The following is a 5,396-nucleotide window of genomic DNA, read 5'->3' as shown; positions in this document are numbered from 1 at the left end:
TAAGATTGAAGGAAACATAAGTATATAAAATCGTTTTTTCAGGTGTCTCTCCTGGCGCCACAAGCCCAGAATTTGAGCAACAAGTTGCACTATTCCTCTTAGGGATTATCATTTGATAACCTTTAATTAAATATTCTCAACTTTTGTCCTTTCACACTTAAAAGTTCTCATACCACATTCTCTAGCAGTTCATTTTATTGGAAATTTCTTTGAATTCTCTCTCATTCCAAATGTTTTTGGGGGTAATTGGTAAGGAGTCCTTGCACATTTTTTACTCACGTATAGTTTTTTTGTGTATATATAGAGAGAGGATATATGTATGAATGTATTTTATAAAAATATGTTGTATATAGGCTTTAGACGTAATTCGATTTTGACAAAGCCAAATAAGTAAAGTCAGTTGAGTAACTCCTTAGCTCACATGGTAAGACCATCATTGAAAGCCAGCAGTTTTCATATTGTAAACCACTGACTCCCTGGTCTGAAAACCCATTGGCTCCCAGAGCTTTCAGCCAACAGTTGAAAGTGGTCTTTGGGGGACGCATGTTTGTTCGACCAGTCATCTTACCCCGAATGGCCTGGTCCAGGCTATCCCAAGAAGGACCTCAAGTGGGGGTCATTTGTCCCTTATGATTTATGGTTAGGATTTTATTCATTCCTCTATAAGCTTGATACGTATATTTCACTTTCATCTACTGCGTCAGTTGTGCCTACTTGAAAAATATTTAGGAGTGGGCATCTCACCATCTCATACCCGCTAAAGGACCTGGCAGTGTAGGTACTAGTTTTCCAGGCATACTAAGTGAATTCGGGCAGACCCACGGCTATCCTTGTGTCAGTGTCTCCATAGGGAAAGTGGCAGTACTAGCCGCCACGTGATTGGGCCGGTACATGAGTCGCTGGGTTCTGTAGACCGTGCTGAGAACAGTGCTTGGCGCTCTGCGGTTCTTAACAGCCATCTGCTGCGGCTGCGTCCCCGTGGGCGCTCCAACCGCAGGCACCGGTCGTCTGTGGCCACTGCAGGATTCCCGGGCCAACTGCCTGCTGCGGCTCCTTCAGGACCCATCTCACTCAGGCTGACGACGAGAGGGCTTCCCCGCCCTGTCTCCGCCCCTGCTCGTTATCTCAGTACAGCCCGGGTTAGCGACCATTGTCCTGGGAGGGTGGGCCCCCTCATCTGCCCGTGCCGCGGGGATGCTTGGCAGGGCGGGGACGGCCAAGGCAATCACCGAGAGGAGGAAGCCTCCAGGTTCCTAGAGGAGATCCACGGTGCAGCCGGAAGTGCGAGGGCCGGGACCCGGGCGCGCTTGTGCAGGAGGAGAGGAGGCACGCTGGGGTGGGAGTGTGTCCGACAATGGAGAGCTGCGTGGGAGGGTCAAGGATGGCTTCCGAGTTGTGAGCTGTATTAGGGTACGTGGGTTGTTAGGAGGAGGAAAGTCTGGGGCCCGGCTCTTGCGAAAGCGAAGTTGGGTTGGTCGGGAGATGATCCGCCTTGTGACTCTCCCTAGAGTATAGGTGACGCTGGAGTGCGAGAAAGGATTAGGATGGTTGTGTGCTGTATTGAGTGATTCAATCTCTACCATGGTGTCTCAACTGTCTGTGGGATTATGATATTATCTACTTAAATGAGTAAATTTGCAGTCCACTTTTAAATATTAGCTGCTATTTCATTTCTGATGTTATTTTCTTTACTGTTTATTTGGGATTCTCTGAAAGGGAGAACCCAAGAGAAGAGGGTCATGGTCTTTCAAGCTTTATTAACATTTAGGAAGTAAGATTTTAGTACTTGGTGTTGGTGCTAGCTAATAATTTGCAAAGTCACTCCCACTCTCCTAATTTATTTAGCTTCCTGACAGAGTTCCTTTTTCCTTCAGTGCCTTGTCTCCTAAGTGAGCTCTTGAGGAAGAGAACTTAAAATTGAGAGTTTCTGTTAACAGTGTTACTTTGTTCCCCAGGAAGAAGAAGACTACAAGGAAATACTTCTGAAGAACCAGTGTGAACTCGAGGCTGGAGTGAATCTTCTCTTGAGCGCTCTCCTCCCAGAATGGCGGTGCCTCCTGTGCAAAGGTCCCTACTAGTGACTGATGGCAGAGGGAGAGGGCTATGCCTGGGATCGTGCTGGCAGAGAAATCATGGGCATTCCTTCAGACTTGAAGTTGCTACTACCAAGAGGCAGCTACCTGGGCTCCAAGGGCTGTCAGAAGACTCCGAGCTTTGCCTACAGTTGCTGAGATAAGAAACAGACCAAGGAGCAAGTGCTGAAGCAGATCCTGACACCTACTGGCGAGCTGCAGACTCAGGAAGTGATAATATCCAGAATGTGGAGAAGAGACATCGCTGATGCTGGAGAAGTTGGAGACAGCTTGGAGGAAAAGCCATCAGGTGGGAAGGGTTAGGATAATCACTTATGTTATGGCTTGACTAGTGAAAGTCTTCTGGAATAGTACAGAAAACGGTAAAACTGAACTCTAGGATCCACTACATGTCTTTGAGCCAAACCCAGCACCTACCTCATGGACTTTAATTCCCCCTTGGTATTCGTGTGCACCTCTGGAAACTTTTTTGAAATTGGGTGGTGGTGGTTTGGGCAATTTTACCAGAAAGTTTAGCTTCAAATTCAGTTTTGCAAGACCAGCTTCATCCCATTTCCTTTAGGGTCTAGGCTAAAGGATAGAACAAGATACACTTGTGGCAGAGATAGTACTTTGGAATCCAAAGTGTCAAGTGCAGCCTGTTAAGATCTTGTCTTAGTTTGACTTTGAGCATTATTGCCTTTTGAAATGGAAAGCAGTGTCTTCAGAGAAAGAAGAGATCCTTGAAGAAAGTTTCTTAGAATTCTCATTAGTAATGCCCTTTCCCTTGAAAACTTGGCCTCAAAAAAAAAAAAAAAAAAGGAAAACTTGGCCTCTACCCATCTCCTCATTATCTGCCCAATTCTTGAGGTAGAAACTCCAAGCCATTATTGTGAGGGGTTTTGTTTAGTTTGTTTTGACCTATTCAACTCCTTGAACTTCAAAGTGCGGCTTTCTTCTTATGATTTAGTCCTGAACATTGCTGGAAAAGTTATTTTCCCCACTTAAATTTTTCCCTTTCAAAACAGTATGTATTTTGGGGTGCGTTGGTAGTGCAGCTGATTAAGTGACTGACTCATGATTTCGACTCAGGTCATGATCTCAGGATTGTGAGATCCAGCCCACATTAGCACCCCCATTTAGTGCCGAGTCCGTTTAATATTCCCTCTTCCTTTGCCCCCCTTATGCTTGTATGCACTTTCTCTCTGAAATAAAGAAACAGATCTTTTAAAAAATACTACGTGTTTTGAAACTGTTCTAGCTATTGCTTTGAGTTAACTTTTATCATATCTCACTGTTAATTGGTTCACTCAATAAATATTTGTGGAGCATTTTGCTTTTCTATAATAGTGGCCTAAGTACATCTAACTTGGTATAAATGGTCCTTTTAACTCACACTAACAAAATTTCTCTTGATTGCATAATAACTTCATTTTTCATCTCTGGTTTCAAGCTGATCTCTTAACTTTTTTTATTATACCTACCTGATTCTTTGTCACATTTCATAAGAAAATCCTCCAGACTTTCTGCCCAGTTGTTTCTTCTCACTAAAACTGGAACCTCACGTGCCTTTTTCAGCACTTTGCCAAATTGAGATGACAGTTTGGATACATAGAAAAGGGATGCACTTTAGGTAAAACTGGGTTTTATTTTTATCACTGCTCTTCATCTTAAGTCTTATTATCTCAGGAGAAGAGATAACCAACATTTGAACTGTCTGCATTTTTTTTTTTAGGATGGTGTTACTGAGAATGAAAATAAGGACTTGTCTCCAACAAAAAAATTATGAAGATGCTAAATCATGTGGTAGTTCTATCTCTGTAGAACTGCAACACTTATGCAGTAAGTGTAGTAAAAGATTTAGTAACTGGTGAGTCCTTACTCAACATCAGGGAGTCCAAATGACAAAGAGAATCTCTTGGAGAACAAGTTTGGAAAGGCTTTTGTTTATGGCGGGTCCATCTTTTCCCACCAGGAGATACATCACAAGGAAAAATGCTCAGTATAGGAAATGTGGGAAAGCTTTCAGCTATAGTGGACTTATTTTACATCAGAGAATCCACATAAAGGAGAGACTGCATAGATGTGATGACTGTGAGGAGGCCTTCATATAGCACCGAAACCTTATAGAACCTTACATGGAGGAAATAGGAATGCCTTCACCCACAAGTCAGGACTAACTGTGCACCAGAGAATCTATGCAGGAGAAAAATCTTATAAATGTGATGAATGTGGAAATGTTTTGCATGGAACCATCAGCTTTATTCATCATTGAAGAATTCACACTACAAGGAAACCCAGACAGTGTGAGGAGTATGGAAGTCTTCAAACAGTGGTTGGACCTTGGTTAACGTCAGTGAATCCATACCCCAGGAGTTCTTATAAATGAGAGGATCATGGGATGTTGCATGGACAGAGACCAAGTCTCAACAACAGAATCTCCACATTATTGGAAAATTAAATTAATGTAAAAAGGCAAGTTGTATGGGGAATGGGTATTCTTAATTGCCCAATTTAGCCAGTAAAAACATTCAATGAATGTCTCAGGTCAAGAAAAGAAAATGTCAGCCATTCTTTTTTGCATTCTAGAGGAATCTATAGATGTAAGCAACCAGAACTTTTGAAATAAGGTGCTCATCTGCATCCCAGGATCTGTGTTACTGTCTTCTTGAGGACTGTGTGTACATGTTTCTGCCAGGCCTGCTGTAATCTCATATTTTAATTCATTCAACAACAGTAGATATTGCCTACTGTTATATTTTATTTTTTTTATGAGCTAAATAGGCTTATGTCTGTACCCCAGGACACAAAAATCACATTTATAAAGTTGGACACTTTCCTAAATTTGAGACTGCTTCTGTGTTCTCCAGCATAAGACCATGTCAGTGTCCCTTAGAGAACATGTATTTTCTACCTTGGGTTTGATTGTTTAAGATAGTGAAAGATAGGGATGCCTGGGTGGCTCAGCGGTTGAGTGTCTTCCTTTGGCTCAGGATCACAGGTGTGATCCCAGGATCCAGGATCGAGTCCCACATTGGGCTCCTGCATAAAGCCTGCTTCTCCCTCCGCATAGATCTCCTCTCTCTTTGTGTCTCTATGAATAAATAAATAAAACTCTAAAAAAAAAAAAAACGATGGTGAAAGATAATTCACAGACAACTTATTGAAAGATAATGATGGAAATACTTTCCCTTACAAATAATGCATAATATAATGTTGTGAAGGCTAATACTTTAACTTAATTATCCTTTTTCATTTGTAAAACAGGCCAAAAGAGGAAAGCATCTTTAGAAGCTCTTCAGCAAGTTGTTAATATGGCCTAAT

General features: G+C 42.2%; 1 long non-coding RNA gene across 1 annotated transcript; it reads left to right on the top strand.

Moving 5' to 3' along the window:
- Positions 1-1,145: 1,145 nt before the first annotated feature.
- Positions 1,146-3,309, top strand: LOC119877885. Its single transcript, XR_005384449.1, has 2 exons — positions 1,146-1,410; positions 1,956-3,309. It is a non-coding gene; the product is annotated as an uncharacterized LOC119877885 (long non-coding RNA).
- Positions 3,310-5,396: the final 2,087 nt, after the last annotated feature.

Source organism: Canis lupus, chromosome 35 (assembly GCF_011100685.1).
Source record: "Canis lupus familiaris isolate Mischka breed German Shepherd chromosome 35, alternate assembly UU_Cfam_GSD_1.0, whole genome shotgun sequence".
NCBI lineage: Eukaryota > Metazoa > Chordata > Mammalia > Carnivora > Canidae > Canis > Canis lupus.
This window is presented reverse-complemented; position numbering and strand designations above follow the sequence as displayed.